The sequence below is a fragment of the Rhinatrema bivittatum genome, chromosome 6, assembly GCF_901001135.1.
Source record: "Rhinatrema bivittatum chromosome 6, aRhiBiv1.1, whole genome shotgun sequence".
Lineage (NCBI taxonomy): Eukaryota > Metazoa > Chordata > Amphibia > Gymnophiona > Rhinatrematidae > Rhinatrema > Rhinatrema bivittatum.
Genome location: NC_042620.1, coordinates 82,459,964 through 82,482,661, shown reverse-complemented (window position 1 = coordinate 82,482,661; position 22,698 = coordinate 82,459,964). Strand labels below are relative to the sequence as shown.

The window sequence follows — 22,698 nt, the reverse complement described above, 5'->3', positions numbered from 1 at the left end:
TTGATATCACTGTCCCAACTTCTGCCCAAAAGGTATAAGGTACCACATTGACCACAAGAATGGCAGCATTAATCAATTTTATTACTATTTGTTGCATGTAAGCGAGAAGGTACAAAGAACTCCTGTTGCACAATTTTGTATTGTTGTGCAATAATATCTAAGGAGTGAGAACATTTCTAAATCTTTCTCCATATTCCAGTTCTCTTACTGTGTAGGCTGTTCCAGCTCTCTTTCCTGGGCTTGAATCTCATTACTAATTTCTAAGGATCCTGACCCTTGCAAGGCCTTCTAAATCTTGTTTAGCTGACCTCTAGGATTTTTATTCAAACATATCACCCACTCCAGCATAGTCAGTATGCACTCTACATATACCCGAGATCCTCCTCTCAGCTGCAAAAAAGCCAAAAGCAGGAAAGAAGGTAATTGAAACTTCTCCTTAAAGTCTGCCTATGAACAAAATGTACCTTGTATAAAGAGCTGGGAGATCCTCATAACGTTGTGCATATCTGATTTGACCATAACATGACCAATGCCTCACATTCTAGTAATGGGGTAACTCCCAGCACTTGATAACCACCCCTTCCGCTAAAATAATCCCTCCAACATCTACTAGCTAAGCAAGAGCCAAATGTCTGCTTAGATATTGTCCCCATCCATGAAAACTAACCCCCTGGCTTCCCAACCCCTCAGTTCTATCTCAGTCCAGTGTTGATTTTTACTGGGAACATTCCACTGGGCCAAAATATTGAACAAAGCAGCCCAATAATAACCCCCCAAAAATCCAGAAAATGAATACCCTATCCTCCTTAGATTGCTGCAAAATCTTCAGGCCCACCCTAGTGGCCATACACACTCATACTAAGTTCACAATTAACTTATGTAAATTTTTGAAGAACCTAGCAGGTAGCACAATGGGAACCATCATGAAGAAATATAAAATTCTAGGTAGCCAATTCATATGGATTGCATTTGCCCACCCTAGCCAGCTCAGAGTTAATTGCTGCCATCACTCAGCTTCATTTTTTAACTTGAAAAGCAAAGGCTTAAAATTTAACAACATGTCTTGAATGTAAGTAGATATATACAATCCCATGGATTTCATGTCTCCAGTCATCCAGCCAAAGGGTGTTTCCATTCTCCCCTCTATATCAGCAGGTTGAGGACTACCTAGTGGCATGAGCTTGTATTTACCTATATTTATTTTATAATCCGATACTTCCCCATATCTCTTCAACAAATTCAGCAACTTCATAATTGAAACAGAAAGATAAATCAATACCATCCACATACAGGCCCACGTTATGTTCTTAGCCTGCAACCTAATACCATGAATGACAGCATATTTCTGAATCAGTTCCACCAGAGGCTCAATCACTAGTGCAAAGAGCAAGGATGACAAAAGATATCCCTACCTAGTTCCTCGGTGTAGAAAAAACTCTTCTGAAGAGACCCAAACCATGCATGGAGCCACTTATAAAGTTTTAACCCATTTCCTAATTAGCCCCAAATCCAAATCTCACCTCTTCTAAAACTTCTTCCAGAAAATTTCAATCCACCCTATTGAAAGCTTTTTCTGCATCCTATGACAAAATTGCCACCTTCCAGACTGTTGTTCCATATCATCAATAATATGCAAAGTTCTCAGCAGATTATTGTTAGGATTTTGCCTGCTATGCAGTGTTATCCTACCTTCATGATGCCTCTCCACCAGCAGAGATCTTCTGTAAGCCTCATCTCTAATTTTGTTAAGTTCCTCCTCACTTCCCTTTGCATGCCCAAGTCCCAGCCCTATGTAATCCTGGCTTGCCAGAAGCTCCTTGTCTTCTCATGATGTCACTTCTGGCTCCGTGACCTGACTCTTGCTCTTGCCTTGTGGCCTATGAACCTTCTGCCTTGCCTTGCCTTGTGGTCTATGGACCTTCTTCCTTGCCTTTCCTTGAGATCTTCAGGCTTATCTTGCCTTGTTTTCTGTCTTGAGGCCATCTGGCCTATTCCCTCTTGTATCCTGCCTTGAGGCGTTTGGACCTATTCTGCTTTGCTGCCTTAGGGCTTCTGTGTTCTTTGTTCAGTGCTTCCCTTGTCTGCCTTGTTTAACTCATGCCCTAGTCTGCCTTGTTGGTCTTGTCCTGTCTGTTCCAGTAGCCTGTCCAGACCTGCCTGTACTAGAATCTTGACTTGCTTTGCCTTACCTGTGTCTTGTCTAGTTCCAGGTCCTGCTTAGTGTTCCTGCTTGCCTTGTCCTTCCTGCCAAGCCAGCCTCCCTTGTCCAAGTCTTTTCTCCAGCCTATCTTGTCCAAGCCTTGACTCCAGCCTGCCTTGACCTGCCTGCCAAGCCCTGCTTGTCCTGCCCAAGCTTTGTCTGTCCAGCCTTGCCATGCCTAGTTGTATTCCTGTCTGTATGGACTCACCACTATGATGTACTACTGCTGCAGAGACGTCTGGCCCCATAACCGAAGGGCTCAACCTATGGGGAAGGGGGCTGGCTTAGCAGAAGACGTGCCCTTGTCTTGCTCTGAGTCCTACCTTGCAATCCCGTGCTACACCTCAGGTGGGTTTTCCAGACTCAGGAGACTGTAACAATTATCACTAAACCTTCTTCCCAAAATAAATGTGGTCTGATCCCTTTGAATCAAAGCTCCTATACATTTATCCAACCTCATCACCAAAGATTTTTATATCAACATTCAATAGGGAGATTGGGCAATAAGATGCACATTCACGTTTATTCTTATCCTCTTTATGAATAACAGTAATAGTAACCTCATATATTGTAGGGGATAAAGCTCCTTCTTCAAGCACATTCTGGAAGACCCTAACCAAAACTGGAGCTAAACTGTCACCAAATTTCTTATAAAAGTCCACTCCAAAGCCATCCTTCCCACATGCCTTACCGCTCTTTAAGTCCATAATGGTATTCATTAGCTTCAGCTGGGAGTTTGGTCTATCTAGATATTCCAGAACTGCTGCATTCAGTTTTGGCAACTGCACCAGTGCCAAAATGTCTCTAATGGCTTGAACTCCCTTACTCTCCTGTGCTGTGTAACGTAGTAGGGTAGTCAGGAATCAGGAAGCTGGAACTGGAAAACAAGGACTGGAACAGGAACACAAAGGCTGGAACTAGGTCGGATACAGGAACAAGAACATGAATGAGCAGCAACTAAGCACATGACAGGAAGCATGGAGACCTGTTGCCAAGGCAAAGACCAAATGGCGGAGCATGCCTTAAATAGTAAGGCCTGGAAATGTCATCATCCGGGGCCGCAGAAAGGAGTCCTGCCACGGCTCCTTTAAAGTCAGTGAAGGTTTGCGTGCACGCGCCTAAGGCGGACAGACTGGAACTAGATGATGGTGGCATCTCCCCTTGACGCACATGGGGAGACCCAACTGGGACTGGAGGAGGCCGTGGAGCTTCCTCCGGAGACTGGGAGCGTAGCAGGAGCGCAAGACGTAGGCGACTTCCTACCACTGCCAAAGAGGAAGGGCCAGGTCTGGAACCTGGGTGTCGGGGGTGAGTAGAGCCGGCAGCGGGCCTACCATTGTCAGGAAATGCAATAAATACTTGGCACACTGATACAGTTGGCCTCCTTGTAATAATCTGTTATTTGTCCAGAAAGTTTTCCTTCAGCTCTGGTTCTGCAAGTGCCCGTAGTTCAGCCAAGCTAAACTCAATTGACATGATGGGCAAAGGGGGCAGGATGGAAGAAATTGGAGAGGATTGAGCTGAGCCACTGATAGAACTCAGGTACAGAGCGACCATCACAATTTTCCCTCAACAATGCCCCCTGGGGAGGAGAGAAGGGAGACTGGTAAGAAAACCTAGAATGGATAAGGAAACTATTGTTTTTCACATTCTGATATTTTTTATTCTATTTTTGATTTTCTCAATTTTGGCCTGGATACTCATCATTAGATTACAGTAAATTATTTATATTGAACACCACCAGGACTAAGTTTGTTTATTCTGTTATTTTTCTTTTGCTGAATGGATGGACATTGGGTTGACTGTTACCTAGCCCTCTTGCAAATTTTTTCCTCCTTTCTCTTATTTTGGGTGCTTCTGTACTTTTGAAACCTCAGCCAGCTGGAGTGTGACCATTTTATTCACTAGTGACTGACCAAGCCGGGGCCCAGGTTGATAGTTTCCTCCCCATCCAGATAGCTATCCTAGTTGATACTCACCACCCAAACGGGGAACCGGATACATGCTGTCTGCAAGTTCAGAATATGGTGGCAACGCTGGTGTTTTGCTGCCCAAGAAGGGCAAGTGCTTCTCCTCCACTGTTGCGCCAATTACACTGGCTTCCAATGAGATAGTGGATACAATTTAAATTGATAGTCTTGGTATTTAAGGTCTTGAGAGTTGAAAGAACTGGATATCTACTGTAGTTGTTGAAACATTAAGGAGCCGACTCACCTCAGTTAAGGGAGGAGGCCACAACTGGTGAGGTGCTCCGCCTCCAGAGCAAGGGAGGGTGAGAGCAGAGGCTGGGGGGTAGGCTGGCAAGTTCAATTTAAAGAAGGGTCAGCCCACCCACCAGCCTCTTCTTTCTATGGTTTTCTCACCCACCCCACCCATTTGGGGACAGCTTACAAAGTTTTGATGCGGCGGGTATGATATGGATGGTTGCTGAAGAGTTGTGGCATTGGGGGTGAGTTTGACCACGTCCTAGGGTGCATGGCATGTGCAATGTTTGAAAGCTGGCCAGGCAGGGAATACCAAGTAATGTGGTATTCTGCTTCTATGTTACATCGGTGGGGTAGGAGTGAAATTAGTTGCTTGTCAAGTCTTTGGCTTTGATGTCCAGGATTGGCCTGTGCCCATCCTAAATTCTGTTGGCATATGTAATGAACGATCCCTGCTCTTTTACGGATCAGGATGAAAAGAAAAGAATAGATGCCTGTAGTCTAAAATTAATCCTTTATTGAAGTGGAGACACAAGGGTAGCCCGACTCTGGCCGAGTTTCGCCGTAACAAAACGGCTGCCTCAGGGGCTAAAACATAAATAAAAAACTTTAAGAATAAAAATACATTACTGAAAGTAACATCATAAATGAATGACTAAAATATTGTAACCACTTTTGTGGATCAAAAACTTCAAATATAAATACAAAGAATAAATAAAAAAATGAATGAATGAATAAACAAAAAACTCAAGGTGACATATAGAGAACTCAAGGTGACATATAGAGTATATGAATAGTACGAGAACTAGCATATTTAAAAATTACCTAATAAATAAAAACAATCTTAGTGGATAATTATAAGACCCCACGGTTGGATGGACAAATAATGATACCAAATAAGTCCACAATATTGGTAAAAGTGTGGGTATTACCTTACATCAATCTTCTTGGGCTCATCAATCATATACAAATTAAATGAAAGATGATCGTATAGATAATTGTATGATCTCTTATGCTGCTCCGTCTGTGGGGATGCAGAAATAGATGGCAAAGTATCATAAAGTATGAACCACTATAATTAGACATGAATCTACATGACAACTGCACATATCCATAGATCCCTACTCATTTATTGTTTAGAATTCAATTATTATTAAATCTATTGTCAAAATTGGTGTGTGCATAATATTTAAATGTTTCTATAATCTAAATATAAATTTTTAAACTTAAAAACATCAGTTGCAGACAAGTGAGACAAAAGGGTAAAAGTAATAACTGTTTACTGTATGAAAATATATGATAAATGTATTTGAATAATTTTATTTAAAAGTGTTAGAGTGACTCTATTTATTAATTTGAGTGATAATTGTGTGCTGTGTGAGAATATAAAGTGTAAAAGAATGCCCTAGACAGGTATTTTAATCCCTATGGGAGGGCCACCTACTAACTCGGGGTGGGGATTAGGTATGAGCGTCGGGGGTTGGGGGCCACTTTCGCATTCCACATGAGACCTACGGAAAGAACAGTGGTCTCTAGTGAAGATTTGCTGGCCGTCGGAGTGAGTAAACTCACTCCAAGAGGAGATTTGGGCTACATTCTCTCCACCTAGCTTGTTGTTGCCCAGGTAGAGTATCCAGCAAGCTAGGATACTCCTAGCTTGCTGGATACTTTATTTTATTTTATTTATGTTTATGTTTATTTATGTTTATTTACTTTATTTTATTTATGTTTTAGCCCCTGAGGCAGCCGTTTTGTTACGGCGAAACTCGGCCAGAGTCGGGCTACCCTTGTGTCTCCACTTCAATAAAGGATTAATTTTAGACTACAGGCATCTATTCTTTTCTTTTCATCCTGACGGCTGTTATAGATCGCCTTCCTTTGTGCTTTTTGGGTCCTTTTACGGATCAGGGCTTAGTTGCACCACAGAGAATCTTTATCGATAATCAAGGATTAAATGATAAAATAACCTGAGAGGTGAAGCTTTAATGGCCTTGCAGCCCCACAATGGTGCTACATGGCTGTAGCATGATACTATAGAGCATTTTGTAAACTGGTGTTAGGAACGCTGGCTGCGGCACCCCGCAGCCGGGTGTCATGGCCGCCGGCCGTGGTGGGCCGCGACCAGGGTCGGGTCAGCGGCCACAGTGTTAGATACTCACCAGGAGCCTCAGAGGCTCCCGCAGCGGCAGGTAGCCCTCTGTTTCAGCTTCTTTGCGGCCACTGCCGTTGCCTTACCCGGCCGCATGGTTCTCGGTGGTCCGGCTCCTTCCCCTCAGGCTCCTAGGAGCCGTGCGCGCAGCTGCAGAAGATATTTAAAGGAGCCATGACCGGATATTGTCATGGCTCCCCCTGGGACTTCGCCTCCTGGTTCCTGTACTTAAGGCAAGGTCTGACACCCAGACCTTGCCTTGGTATTGAGGCTCTGTGCTTGGTTCCTGTGTCTGTGTTCCGGATTTGCTCTCCGTCCCGCTTCTGCTCTTCTCCTTGCTGGACTGACTCTTCGGCTCCTGACCTTCAGACCGGTGGTGGTGTTCTTCTGGTTTTTGACTTGGACTGGCTCTGGACCCTTCTCCTTCTTGCTCCTGGATTGGCTTCGGACCATTCTCCTGCCTGCTCCTGGACCGGCTCTCGACCTCTCGCTTGACTTCGACCCTTGGACTGGATTGGGACAATCCTTTGACGTATACTCCCAGACTGACTACGACCTGCTGGAGGCGCCAGATGTCTGAAATCCACGACCTGCAGGAGGCACCTGCATCCAGACTATCATCACTCTTCAGGGAGTCTCCTAAGTCCCAGCGGCCGTATCCCTACAGGCTCCTCCTGGGGGGATCCCGTGCTTCCAGGGTGAAGCCTTCATCGGTACATCTTCAACAGGCCTTGCGATCTGACGGTAGAGACCGAAGAGGGTTGACTTCCTTTTTTGATGGCGCTGACTCTACTTCGGAACAGGGGTCCACGTTCGGATTCATAACAACTGGGGCAAGGCTTTGAGTGCCCTGCGCTCACAATGGCACTACATTGCTGTAGCATGATCCTATAGAGTAATTTGGTGAATTGACATTTAGCAGGCAAGAGCGAGGTCACTCTGGGGATTGAGAATATGTTAGCAATTAGTAAATGATGCTTGGTAATGGAATTACTGTATGCATTGACCTATACTGCATCTATATCCATCCAATAAAGTTTTTCTTTGCTAATGTTGGTGTAACAGGGTTGTTTCTTACAAATGCAATGGGAGCAATCGGGGATGAGGGCTAGAGAAATGGGGAGGGGTGATGGTTAATCATGGGTAAACAAGAGGAGGCGGTTGTCCGCACCTGAGAAGGTTTTGTTCCAAAGAGGAGCTTAAGGTGGGCAAATAGTGTTTTTTGAGAGATTTCATACAGGAGGGAAATGCTCAATGTAATTAGAAGGAGGAGAATGCTTTCAGTAAATGGGGAAGAACTCTGGAATATAGCGAGATTCATTTGGAAATAAATTATCTGACTTTCAGAAAGAAAGTAAAATGTGGCTTTTTCCAAAGAATAATATAATTTCTGTGTAGGAAAAGTAGTTAAGCGGAACAAGGGGTAGGGTGGTTTTGGACTGGACTGTCCGGTTTTCAAAGTAACTAAACAGTATCTAGTTACAGAGGTAACCGGTCTAAGCTACTTGCATGGCCCTAGGACAGCGTCAGAATTGTGCTGGCTGCACACAGCCAATCAGAGCTGGTCTGGCATCAGTCCTCCAATCAGCTACCTTGTTCTTTGTCTCAGGCAGCTGATGCAGCCAAAGATGGAGGTGCTGGAGGGAGAGGCGCGCAGAATCTGTGCCTGCACGCTGGAGCTGAATCCACAGCTGCATTTCTCTGCCTCTACTTCCTGCAGCTTAATCAGTCATGCTGCCCCCAGCACTGCTGCTGTCCTTCCTCCTTCCTAGCTGGGGCCTGCACCGCCTGCCACATAGCTGCCTCTTCAACACCCATGGCTCAGCCCGTCAGATCTGCAGCCTCTTCTCACCCAATTGTGGCTGTTTGTGAAGATGCTGTGCCGGTGGCTGGCTCTCTCCTTCTCACTGTAGTCTGTGCCTTCCACTCTCTCCTTCCAGTCTCACTCTGCCTGGCTTCTTTAGCCTCACATCACTAGGGGCTGGCAGACCTCCTCCCTGCCCCCCCCCCCTTAACCTGTTTTATTGTTTTTTTGTTCTACTTCCTCCGCTGGCACTCCTCCTCCATCCTCCAATAGCTGGCTATTATCTGTTCTCCTGATTGCTGCTGTGGCCTTGGGAGCCAGACAATTCAGCTAAGTAAACCGACATTTTTTGTAAAGAAAGGAAAAACCAAAACAGAAACCATCTTAACTTGTCCCTTAGCAAGTTGGAATTACTTAATGTTAAACAAAAACGTAGTGTATTGCAGTGACCCCCTTCCTGACCAGCATCCCCTCTATTTCCTTTTCCCTTCTCAGCATCCCCAGCCCTGAACGGAGTCTCCCACTTCCTTGCCTAGTATCACTGTGCTTCCTGAGACCTGTTGATGGGCTGCCAAGTGCCCCAGGCAGTCCCAGGGAGCATGGCTGATCATGTGGGGGTGCCTCCCTGGGTGACATGACTGGCCAGCTGAGTCAGCAGCTGCATAATAAAGACTAAGGAGGGCTCATGCCATTACAGTGATGGCTTGCAGTGCTGGCACCCAGCCCCTTGATGAGTGCAACAATGCCTCCCTTCCAGACCTTGTACATTGCACCCTGTGCGGTTGCCCAGTGTCTACCCCTTCTGACAGTCCTGGCTTACTCTCTTTTTCTCCTTCCCTGTCCAGCATCCCTTTGACACTCTGAGAGCATGTGTGAGATTGTGAGGAAGGGAGCATGTGTGTTTACGAGTGACAGAGAGGGAGTGTGTGAGTGAGTGAATGGGTGTGTACATAAGAGAGAGGAGACCCCACCACACACACATACCTCCTCCAATAATCCACAACAATCTCAGGGTGACTGGAAATCAAAACTTCCCAGGTATGGAAAGCAGGGGAGTTTCTAAAATCCTTATTAGTTCTAATTACTGTGTGTTACTTGATGTGTCTGGTGTTTTGATATAGTTGATGGTTATTTGGAGAAATTTAAAAATATTTTATATAAATGTTTGATTATTGGATGTTTTATTCATCAGCTATTTTAAAATATTTTTTCTGTTTATTTGTATGGTTTTACTGTTATGATTGATGTTTTCTATTTCTTGTTTTTATTGTTGTATTCTGAGGAATTGTGATGTTTCTGTTTTTCAATTGCACTGCATATAGTCCAGCTTCTTGCAGTTTCCAGTTTAGATTTTGTCTGTATGTTTGTTTTTTTTGCTTTATGGTCTCTTTATTCTGTACATTGTGAGGGTTTGTCTATGTTCCACATGTCTGACCGAGGTGAGGTATTCTGTTAGTTTGTAATTTCTGGGTTGGGATCTTTAGCAGGCTACCTCAAGGAAGGGAGCTACTGACTGGCAGGGGATTTCCTTCGTTGCTCTGAGAGGCTGGAAGGTAGTAAACAGGCAGGATTTAACATTTATGTAAATGTATTTAAATTTATGGAAAAGATCATGTAAACCAGGGCTTCCCAAACCTGCCCTGGGGACCACAGAGCCAATTGAGTTTTCATGATATTGACAATGAATATGCATGAGATAAATTTGCATAGCATGGAGACTCAGTATATGCAAATTTAACTCATGCATAATCATTGTGGATATTCTGAAAACCCAACTGGCTGTGGGGTCCCCAGGAGAGGTTTGGGAAGCTCTGATGTAAACCACTACCCCTCCCCCCCCCTTTCCCGTCCTGGTCTATGGAAAAGTTGGCAATCCTAACAAGGGGTAGTGATTAAATGTCAGTTCTTTTTTGTTTTTCTTCTGCTTTTCTTTTTTTTCTTTCTTTGCTTTAGTTTTGACAGAAAGGGAGAGCTGGCATTATTTGGTCATTAATTAGATGTTTTTAATGTTATTTGCTGTTTCTCTTTTATATACTATATGTTTTTAAATGTTTTTAAAATTCTTTTTGTGCTGTTTTTAAATTTGTTGCAAACTGCTCTGGGCATCTATTTTAGTCTGATTGGTATGGTATATAAATAATAAATGAAATGAAATGAAATATGTTATCAAAAGATTTTTGATTCATTCTGTCCCTAAGGGCAAAAAACCTGATCAACTATGCTTATTGTCTGACTTCTACTTTTGTGCATAGTAGATCACCAAAAGGGTAGAATGTTTTCTGTGCCAATGCATTCCATTTTTTAATTAAAAGATTTTTTAACTTTTCTTGTTTTATTTCATTTTTTACATGATCTTCACTGTTCACTTTCTATTTTTCTCCATTTTCTTTCTCATGTTTTGCTGTTTTGAAGAATCTAGAGAATACTACTGTTGTCAATGTTATGCTTCCTAAAAGAACATGAAGGCACTGAGGGCTGTTTGTTTTAATATAATTTAAATCCAAAATAAATAAAAATATATATAAAAATAAAGTGAAACTTTCTTACTCTCTTTTTGTATTCCTTTAATTTTTATCTTGACTATTTTAGTTGTTCTTTTACATTATCTCTATTTTACATTCTCTTTTTCTTTTTCCATTTATTCAGTTTGTGTTACGCACATTTTAGTCTCTAACAGCCTAACCTTTACTTACACTCAAACTCTTCTCCATCCTTCTTTCTTTTTCTATATTCATTCTCCTCTTTATTTCTTCCTCGCTATTCCTTGCACCCTTCCCTGTCTCATTCCATTCCTTCATCTCTCTATCCTTCTCCTTTCTCTACTCTCCTAGGTCCAGGCATGGAATACAGTTCGAAAGGGAGATAAGGGAATGATGAAAAGAGCAGCTCCATAAGTGAGTTTAGACACACAGCCTAAGGTGCATCAGAAATAGTTAGAGATATGTTGGGCGCATATTCTCTGATTGTGTGTGATGTTGTTGGCTTGAAATTGGAGTGCCCCATTTCCCTGTGAGCACGTCACATGGACTTGGTACCTCAGAAATGAAGACGTCTTGAAATGGGGTTGATGTTATAGAAAATGTAGTTGTTGATCTTTTACTGTGTTGAGACAGATATGTAAGAGGGATTTAGGAGACAGCACACACAGTTCATACAAGTAGAAAAACTGAATAAAATGTTGATGCTTGCCCTGTCTAGCGTGACATCCCAGGTGAAAGAAGGATCTTGGAAAACCTAATATAATGAAGCTCATAAGAATGATATATCAACCTGTCAGGGGTCTTAAACCCTTTTCTCAGAGCAAGAAAACAGTGCTATGCTGGGACCTCAGGATTTAATAAATATTTATTGAACACTAATGTCCTGTTTGATAAGGGTATCTTTCAACCATACCCAGCATTTCTAAGCCTCTAGTGACAGCAGAATTACTTTGCTGCAGAAACAGAGCAGGTGAATTGTAATTGTCCAGCTAGAGTTGGAATCAGTTTAATATGACTCTCTCCAGTGTTAATCCAATAGCATGTAATGTCAAGAGGTTAGTGGCTTGATGAGGGAGAAATGATTTCTCATAGTATGAAACTATGCCTTTGCAATCTCTTGAGCACAATTGTCAAAAATAAAAATAATAATAAAAAAGAGAAATGTTTCATGCCAAATCACCAACAAATTTTTAGATTTTTAGTATAACATTTTTGAGAAGGAATAATTCTATATTTCTTGTTAGCACCTGATGGATGTTAAAATTAATTTTTATTTATTTAAAGCAAAGAAAAAAAAATAGTAATTGAACAACCTGAACATTTTCTGTAGAATAACTTTTTAAAACAAGTAACATCAATTATGGGCATGCATGTGGATATAAAATACTAAAGTTTGAAGTTATCTACCAGGTTAAGATTAAAGCAATATGTTTGTGGGGAGGAAACATAATAATAGTGTTGGTAATTGGTTCTGCCATGTGGGAAAAAGCGAATGATGGGCTCATCTGATATAAATACTCTGACTACCATTTTATGTTATAGAAGCTTTTAGTTTTCTCTCAGGGGCAGCATGTTCTTAGCTATTCCCTGTTTTGGAATAGGTTGAAGGGGACAAGCTTCTGGAGTTTTCAGAATGAGACCTGGGATAGACAAGGTGTCAGAGAGCCTATCTTTATTTTTGGAAGACCATTTTAAAGACCCTTTTATGTTGCTGAGCGGGGAGTTTTTCCACCCTCCTGAGCTCATGGGTTTTTCTTTGTTTTGTAAAGAGATTTTTATTCTATTCTTTTGAGTTCCCTTTTACTAGAGGCTTAACTTTTGTTTTGACATCTTCAAGGGAGAGATCTATTCATTGTGAAGGCACCTGGGAGAACACCAGCAACCAAAGGAGGGAGAAGAAGGAGAGGAGAAAGGCGAGGAGAGTTTACCGTGTGCCCCTTCACGGGCTCACTTGCATATGTTGGAGAATATGGGAGAGGAGAAGTAACAATCGTGTCAATCTGCTACTTGAAAGAGAACTTGAGTTCATAAAGAAAACTACTAGAGAGGTAGGAGATGAGTCATATTTAAATGGGACTAAACATTCAAAATATCTTCTGCATGGGAGGGAAGTTTACCATTGACTCTCTAATCCAAGAGAAAGGACAAGGAAAGCTATCCTTATTAATTAGGACAATTGGCTTTTATAAGTCATAATAAAATGAAGTACTAAAGAGGTCACAAATTTATTCCAAAACCTTTATTGTAATATCTTCAAAGGAAGATATTGCCGTAAAGAACATTTCATCAGTACTCATCAATTCAGTTTCTAATGTCTTCTTGCTGGTTAATGAACTAAGTATTCATTACTCCCATATACAAAAACTTCTAAATGGGATTTAAATAACTAAAATGCACAGGACTAGAAGATGAATTCTAGAGACTAATGTAATTTGATATGAAGGAAGTGTACCATCAGTGATTGAGTTTGAGGTATAAGCCTCTGGAACCTGTATCTGGGAATAACTACCTGCATACAAATGAGTTTTATGTGCATACATGTCTAGATGAAAATAACCCAGGGATCTGTGTGTTGGGGTCCTGGTCGCGAGCACCGCGGCCAGGCCCTTACCTCTTGATTCTCGGACCTGCTCCCAACTCCGGAGTCCTGGCTTGTGGCCTGTTTGGCGGTGTCCCCACTGGGGCAGTGCCACCGTGAAGGATCCGGTGGACACCCTGTTCCTAGGCGCACACGCACGCCACTTGGGCACCTATGTAGCCCGTTTCCCACCAGTACTGACTCCACCCAATTCCTGGCATCAGACACCGCGGCCTTGATAAGCTGGCCGCGGCCATCCAGCCTTTGCCTTGCAATGGGTTAGCATTCTGGTTTCCTGTTGCGTTGCGTCCCGGAGTGACCTGCTTGGCTACGTCGCTCCGTTCCTGCTACAGTACCTGCTTGGTTCCTGCCTGCCTGCTACAGTGCAGTAAAAATTGCTTTTCTGTGCACCCTCCGACTTAATATCATAGCGATATTAAGTCGGAGGTCCCGAAAAGTAAAAAAAGTAAAAAAAAAAATAAATAAAATTTGAATTCGGCCTGCGGCTGTCGGGCCGAAAACCGGAAGCTCAATTTTGCCGGCGTCCAGTTTCCGAGCCCGTGGCTGTCAGCGGGCTCGAGAACCGACGCCGGCAAAATTGAGCGTCGGCTGTCAAACCTGCTGACAGCCGCTGCTCCTGTCAAAAGGAGGCGCTAGGGACGCGCTAGTGTCCCTAGAGCATCCTTTTCCCCGTTTTTACTGTGTCACTTAATTTAAATACAGAATCGCGCGCATCGGCAGAGCGGGCATTCGTCCGCTCTCCCGCGGACTTTATTGTATCGGCCCATTTGTGGACTGTGTTAGATTCTGATCTGAATGATTATGTTTCAAGTTCTAGGCTGGTTATCATGATCAGCTGCAGTTTGTAACTTTGGTTCAGATTTTCCTCGGAAAGGTTTGTAGATTACTTGATTTAACTCAGATTTAATATGCTTCTACCTGACAGGGTCATTTATCAACTCTCTCTCTCAGTGGTAAAATGAGCACTTTGCAGGTAGGAGAATGCAATTATGTAGGTATTACCACAAAGTGAGATAAGTTTACGCACTTTGCGGTAATACCTATGTGAAGCGGTAAGATAACACACATTGTGATAAATGGGCTATTATCATAAAACACACCCCTTTTCCTATTGTATACGATATTTACTGCAGAATGATAAATCTTGGCTGGAGTTTGAGCTTTTCCTTGCCAGGCTAAATAAAGTAATATTGCCATGTTGGTTTGCCTAGATATGTAGACATAATCCAGTGGGAGCATTGAGAGGAGAGGATCACCTTACTGGTGGCTGAAAGGAACCAGTAAGTTTTGCTTGGGAAATTTTTTTAAACAGTATTGGGGAGTAGTAAACTATTGGGGTATATTATTTAGTGTGTTTGTGCTTTTAAAAGTCAGTAAAGTAGCTAATAAACAAAAGTTAGTGTTTTATTTTTAAATAGTCTGTCAGTAAGGCTGCTAATAAGCAGAAGATAGTGTGTTTTTTTTAAATAGTCAGTAAGGCAGCTAATAAGCAGAAGTTAGTGTGTTTGTATTTCCCAATCCTCCCACCCCTCTCCCACCCACCCCTAGCTCATCCTTTATTTTATAGGCAGGTGCCACTTTCACACTAAAAAAACCCAAATCAGCCTTTTAACTTCACTTCACGAATTCCCCACACCTTATTGAGAGCTTGATCATTTCCCTGTAAGCCACTACCAGACATATAGGGGTAGATTTAAAAAAATTGCGCGATCACGTACTTTTGTTCGCGCACCAGGCTGGATTTTATAAGCTACGCGCGTAGCCTATAAAATCCGGGGTCGGCGCGCGCAAGGGGGTGCACATTTGTGCAACATGCGCACGCCGAGCCCAGTGCGTGCTGCCTGTTCCCTCCGAGGCTGCTCCGAAATCGGAGCGGCCTCAGAGGGAACTTTCCTTCGCCTACCCCCCCCCCTTACCTTTGTTGGCAGATTTACGCCTGCTAAAAGCAGATGTAAATCTGCGTGCGCCAGCGGGCTGCTGGCGTGCCGTCACCAGACCCGGGGGCTGGTCTGGAGGCCTCGGCCACGACCCCGGGCCGGCGCCATGCCCCCGGGCCCGCCCCCGAAATGCCGTGGCCCACCCCCGAAATGCCGCGTCGTTTCAGGAACGCCCCCTCCCCGCCCCTTTTACAAAGCCCCGGGACTTACGCGTGTCCCGGGGCTTTATGTGCACTGGCGGCCTATGCAAAATAGGTGCGCCGGCATTCGAGTGCCCTGCGCGCGTAAATCCGGAAGGATTTACGCGCGCAGGGCTTTTAAAATACGCCCCATAGTGAATACACTAATACATTTAAAGGACTCTAATTAGACACATTCCTACTCCCATAGCAACCTAAAACTTAACTAGGACCTGAACAAATTTGAGATGAAGACAGCAGTCCAAAAGCAAGAGGGGGGCTTCCCAGTCTTTTGCATCAAGTGTCACATATATGATTTTTTACTCACCGGTACATCTAATGCAAAGAGCTCCTGTCTCTCAGAGAACAAGTCCAATCTCTAGAGGCTAGAGAAGCAGACCTGGAAGAACTGAGGCAGACAGAGAGGTGTATAGATGAGACCTTCAGGGATATAGTAGCCAAATCTCAACTTCAGACTGGCAGCCCTGGTGCTGCCTTGGAGGAGGAAGGTCTCATGATTGGAGAGCATCAACCTGGTGCAGCAGGAAAGGATCCTGTAGCAAGGACCTGCTCTCCAAGTGGTGGTTTGTCCTTTCGCACCAAGGGCTACTGCCCAGGAGGGAAGGGTTAGGTTGGCCATCATAACTGGTGATTTGATTATTAGGAATGTAGACCTCATGCATCACCTAGATAGGATTTTAGACAGTGCTGGGGAGGAGCTGGATGTCATGGTACATGTGGGCACCAACAACATAGGAAAATGTGGGAGGGAGGTTCTGGAAGCCAAATTTAGGCTGTTAGGTAGAAAGCTGAAATCCAGAACCTCCATTCTCTGATATGCTCCCTGTTCCACGCGCAGGTCCCCAGAGGCAGGCAGAGCTCTGGAGTCTCAATGCGAGGATGAGACGATGGTGCAAGGAAGATGGATTCAGTTTTGTAAGGAACTGGGGAACCTTTTGGGGAAGGGGGAGTCTTTTCTGAAGGGATGGGCTCAACCTTAACCAGGGTGGAACCAGATGTCTGGGGCTAACCTTTAAAAAGGAAATAGAGCAGCTTTTAAACTAGAACAAAGGGGAAAGCCGACAGTCGCTCAGCAGCACATGGTTCAGAGGGAGGTATCTTCAAAGGATACTAATGATGCATGAGAATTAGGGCATCCCAACAGTGAGGTTCCAATAATAAGGAAAGTAGTCCAAGTGCCTGTAATTATAAACTCTCTTGAGCTAAAAAATTCCAATTTAGCCCTAACAATTAAAAAGCAGAATGAAAATACAAACAAAAACACACTTTGAAATGTTTGCATGCTAATGCCAGAAGTCTAAGAAGTAAGATGGGAGAATTAGAACATCTGGGAGGCAGGGTGGCCCTTTATGTCAGGGATGGCATAGAGTCCAACAGGATAAAGATCTTTATGGACAGAAATCCCTTGTGTGTTGGGGAAGAATATAGTGATAGGAGTATACAACCATCCATCTGGCCAAGATGGTGAGAAGGACAGTGAAATGCTAAGAGTAATTAGGGAAGCTAAACAAATTGGTAGTGCAGTAATAATGGAAGATTTCAATTACCCCAATATTGACTGGGTAAATGTAACATCGGGCATGTTAGAGATATAAAGTTTCTGGATGGAATAAATGACAGTTTTATGGAGCAATTGGTTCAAGAGCCGACGAGAAAGGGAGTAATTTTAGATCTAATTCTCAGTGAAGCACATGATTTGGTGAGAGAGGTAATGGTGGTGAGGCCGCTTTGCAATAGTGATCATAATATGATCACATTTGAAGTAATGACAGGAAGGGGGAGAGTAAGCAAATCCATGGCTCTAGTGCTAAACTTTCAAAAGGGAAACTTTAATTAAATGAGAAAAATAGTTAGAAAAACACTGAAAGGAGCAGCTACAAAGGTAAAACGTGTGCAAGAGGCATGGACATTGTCGAAAAACACCATCCTAGAAGCACAGTCTGTTGCGCTGGAGGTGGACCCTTGGCCTGGTGCAGGATTGGTACGGCCCTCTGGTCAGACCCAGAGAGCACCTGCCACCAGGAGGTGGAGCACAGGAGGAGACAGAGGCTAGCTGGAGCTTCGCCAATAGCAACCCGGGGTTTCTGCAGGTTGAGCTCTTGGGTACCCGGGCCACCTGGTCTTAGATGGGCCTCGCAGGGTCTCCTAGAGAGGAAGAACAGGGGAGTGCCTGCCATGAACAAGGGTGCATGGTCAATGTCCAAGCAAGAATGTCCAAAGGTCGCAGGAGGCCAGAATAGAGTGTCCGAGTGGATAGCAATGATCAAGGCCAAGATATCAGGTCAGAATGGTCAGCTGAAGTAGGGGTCAGTACCTGTAATCAGTCCGGGTGTAGTCAGATCAGGCAAAGGTCAAGTTCCAGGCAGCAGTCAGGAGTGGTCAGCGTACAGGCAGAGGTCGGTTCCAAGCAGCAATCAGGAGTGGTCAGGGTACAGGCAGAGGTCGGTTCCAGGTGGTGATCAGGAGTGGTCAGTGTACAGGCAGAGGTCGGTTCCAGGTGGCAGATAGACATGGTCAAGAACAAGCAAGGGTCAGTACTGTGAGTTCAGTCTGAAGGGTGCTACCAGGAGAGATGAAGGAACAGGAGATGCTGGAACAGGAGACACTGGAACAGGCAAACTAGAGAACACCGGAGTGTATGACCTGATTGCCAAGGCACCAGATTAGGGGTTCAGGTGATGTCAGAATCAGGCACCGCCCGTGAGTTTCCAGTGCTTGGCCCTTTAAAGTTGGAAGAGCTCTGCGCACGGTAGGGGGCGGGGTCAATGCCGAGGAGGACGCCGAGCCCCGGCATGAGGACCGCTGCAAGGAAGAAGGCCCCAATGGGCCTGGGGATGCTCTAGGAGGTTGCGGCCGAGCATTGCAGGGACTGAGGGAGGAGCTGGTGGACAGTCACGCCAGATGAGCAGGCCCGGTTGCGGCACCAATGCGGCTGGGAAGCGCAACACAGTGCAGATGTATCCCACACATTTAGAAAGGTGGAAGGAAGGCAAAACAATTACCGGCATGGTTAAAATGTGAGGTGAAAGAGGTGTTTTAGCCAAAGGATCTTCATTCGAAAATTGGAAGAAGGATCCAACAGAAGAAAATAGGATAAAGCATAAGCGTTGGCAAGTTAAATGTAAGACATTGATAAGACAGACTAAGAGAGAATTTGAAATGAAGTTGGCCGTAGAGGCAAAAACTCATAGTAAAAACCTGTTTAAATATATCCAAAGCAGAAAGCCTGTGAGGGAGTCAGTTGGACCGTTAGATGATCAAGGGGTTAAAGGGGCACTTAGAGAAGATAAGGCCATCGCGGAAAGATTAAATGATTTCTTTGCTTCAGTATTTACTGAAAAGGATGTTGGGGAGATACCCGTTCCGGAGAAGGTTTTCATGGGTAATGATTCAGATAGACTGAACCATATCATGGTAAACCTAGAAGATGTGGTAGGCCTGATTGACAAACTGAAGAGTACTAAATCAGCTGGACCAGATGGTATACATCCCAGGGTTCTGAAGGAACTAAAAAATGAAATTTCAGATCTATTAGTAAAAATTTGTAACCTATCATAAAAATCATCCATTGTACCTGAAGACTGGAGGGTGGCTAATGTAACCCCAATATTTAAAAAAGAGCTCCAAGGGCAATCCGGGAAACTACAGACCAGTTAATCTGACTTCAGTGCCAGGAAAAATAGTGGATAAGTGTTCTAAAGATCAAAATCACAGAATATATAGAAAGGCATGGTTTAATGGAAAAGAGTCTGCATGGTTTTACCAAAGGCAATTCTTGCCTCGCAAATCTACTTCACTTTTTTGAGGGGGTTAATACACATGTAGATAAAGGTGAACCAGTAGATGTAATGTATTTGAATTTTCAGAGGGCATTTGACAAGGTTCCTCTTGAGAGGCTTCTGGGAAAAGTAAAGAGTCATGGGATAGGTGGTGATGTCCTTTTGTGGATTGCAAACTAGTTAAGGGACAGGAAACAGAGAGTAGAATTAAATGGACAATTTTCTCAGTGGAGGGGGGTGGGCAGTGGAGTGCCTCAGGGGTCTGTGCTGGGACCTGTGCTTTTTGGTATGTTTATGAATGATTTGGAAAGGAATGTGATGAGTGAGGTGATCAGATTTGCGAATGATACAGAATTATTCAGATTATTTAAATCACATGTGGATTGTGATAATTTGCAGGAGAACCTTGTGAGACTGGAAAATTGGGCATCCAAATGGCAGATGAAATTTAATGTGGACAAGTGCAAGGTGATGCATATAGGGAAAAATAACCCATGCTATAGTTACACAATGTTAGGTTCCATATTATGAGCTACCACCCGGAAAAGAGATCTGGCGTCATAGTGGATAATACATTGAAATCGTTGGTTCAGTGTGCTGCGACAGTCAAAAAAGCAAACAGAATGTTAGGAATTATTGGGAAGGGAATGGTGAATAAAATGGAAAATGTCATAATGCCTCTGTATCGCTCCATGTTGAGACCGCACCTTGAATACTGTGTACAGTTCTGGTCGCCGCATCTCAAAAAGATATAGCTGTGATGGAGAAGGTACAAAGATGGGTGACCAAGATGATAAAGGGGATGGAACAGCTCCCCTATGAGGAAAGACTAAAGAGTTTAGGACTGTTCAGCTTGGAGAAGAGATGGCTGAGGGGGGATATGATAGAGGTGTTTAAAATCATGAGAGATCTAGAATGGGTAAATATGAATCGGTTATTTACTCTTTCAGATAATAGAAGGACTAGGGGGCACTCCATGAAGTTAGCATGGGGCATATTTAAAACTAATCAGAGAAAGTTCTTTTTCACTCAACGCACAATTAAACTCTGGAATTTGTTGCCAGGGGATGTGGTTAGCGCAGATAGTGTAGCTGTGTTTAGAAAAGGTTTGGATAAGTTCTTGGAGAAGTCCATTACCTGCTATAAATTATGTTGACTTAGAAAATAGCCACTGCTATTACTAGCAAAGGTAACATGGAATAGACTTAGTTTTTGGGTACTTGCCAGGTTCTTGTGGCCTGTATTGGCCACTGTTGGAAACAGGATGCTGGGCTTGATGGACCCTTGGTCTGACCCAGTATGGCATGTTCTTATATTCTTAAAGGATATAGTTTTCATAGTTTTTCTATAGGTGAAAATGTTGCTGTTAATTTGTTTGTTTCTCTCAACTTTCTCACTTTTCTCTAAACACATCACCCTCCCATAATCTTTTTACTTTTCAACTCTGCATTTTACCATGGGATAAGCACAGATTTCTAGTTGTAAAGCAGGGGGGAGGAGAAAGCTAAACTGGGGCCTATAGCATTTCACCAGGTATGAAAGACTAGATAGGGGCCCTATAGTCTTTTATCTGACATAATAATCTATGTTTCTATTTAAATATTGATATTGTAATCCAACCTAAAATTTACAACAAATATTACTAGCACTATCACTTCTATAGTGCTACTAGATGAACACAGCACTCTGTAAAAACACATAAGAAATAGTCTATTTTCTGTAGAGCTTACAATTTAATCAAGATAAACATACAGGGCAAAAGAGAGTTTGGGAATTTCATGTATTAAGAAAATGGTTAAAACCAATAACAGAGTGAGGAGGAAAATCAGGGATAAAATTTAAAAGCGCCCTCAAGAGTGAGATTTTAGACTGGATTTGAATAAGAACAAAGAGGGAGTATGACACACCAACTCAGGAGGTTATATCAAAAGTATGGTGCAACAAAGTGGAAATCATGGAGTCCAGAGTTGGTGGCAGAGGAGAAGGGCGAGGATAAGACTGAATTGTCTGATGATCTGAGTTCATGAGCAGGGGTGTAGAGAGAAATAAGAGAGGAGAGATAGAGAGGGACAGCAGAGAGAAGGATCTTGCATAAGAGGGCTTGAACTATGTGTAAGTGGACAGGGATCCAAAGTAGTGACTTGAGAAGAGGGGTTATAACAGGTAAGAATATAAGAACATAAAAAGTTGCCATGCTGGGTCAGACAGAGGTTCCATCAAACCCAGCATCTTGTTTCAAACAGTGGCCAATCCAAGTTACAAGTGTCATGCTTGTAAGCCCTTGGGCTATGGCATGGCTGATACAGTCTAGTAGGCAAAAGTACTAGGCCCTCACAGACAACTGGCAGATATGTCTTTACTGGGACTGGAGCTGGAGCTTCTCCTGTACCAGCCCTGGTTCCCACAGGTTCAACACATGGTTCCAGGGGCCAGCATGGCTTAGGTGAGTGTCCCTCAAGTAGCAGTCTGAGAGTTCAGGTACGGGCAGTGGTCAGGGCAGACAATGAGCAGATGATGTCTAGGTCTAGGCCAAGGGTCGGGCAGGCAGTGAGCAGACAATATCTGTGTCCAGGCCAAGGGTCAGGGCAGGCCATGAGCTGACGCGGTTAGAATACAAGGCAGAGGTAAAAACCGGAGAATCAGGCCAAAACAGATGACAGGCAGACACAAAATTCTGTGGGATAAGACAGGGCAAGATGAACATGGCATGCAAACAGGGCAAGGCAGCAGAGTCAGGGCAAGGGCTTGAACAAGGGAAGGCAAAACAGCAGGGTAATTTAAGCAGGCACAGGGATAGCAAGACAAAGCACAGGAACAATGAAACAAGGAACAGGGAGTAGCAACATGCATTGCAAGTTAGGAGGATCTGTTGCTGAGGCATCTGCTGGGAGCGTGGCTGGGGTTTAAATACCCACAACGCTGAGGTCATCAAGAAACATCAAGAGTTCCTTTCCTGAATGGAGCCCTGAAAGCTGTAGTCAGTGTGTGTGTGTGTGTTCCTAGGAGAAGGCACGAACGGCAGGCTGGGAGTGTGCTAGCGGTGTCCTCGCTGTGAGAGAAGTCTGGTGTCAGCATGCAGGGTTAGGGGAAAGTACGACCAGTTGCGGTGCCTTCCCGCAGCCAATTGGAATATTATTACAAGAACCTGCCAAGTGTACTCAAGCATTAAATAGATCCCATGCTACTAAAGCTGGTAATAAACATTGGCGATTCCCCTAAGTCAACTTGATTAATAGCAGATTGTGGACTTCTCCTCCAGGATCTTATCTAAGCCATTTTTAAACCAGCTACACTAACTGCCTTAACCACATTCTCTGGTAATGAATATCAGAGCTTAATTGTGCTT

General features: G+C 43.8%; 1 long non-coding RNA gene across 2 annotated transcripts in view; it reads left to right on the top strand.

The window, feature by feature from the left end:
* LOC115093581 overlaps nt 1-22,698 on the top strand; it is a 183,647-nt gene that overhangs the window by 31,464 nt on the left and 129,485 nt on the right. For both annotated transcript variants that reach the window (XR_003857342.1, XR_003857341.1), the window contains exon 2: nt 12,675-12,885. This is a non-coding gene — a long non-coding RNA (uncharacterized LOC115093581). The remainder of the gene's footprint in view (nt 1-12,674; nt 12,886-22,698) is intronic.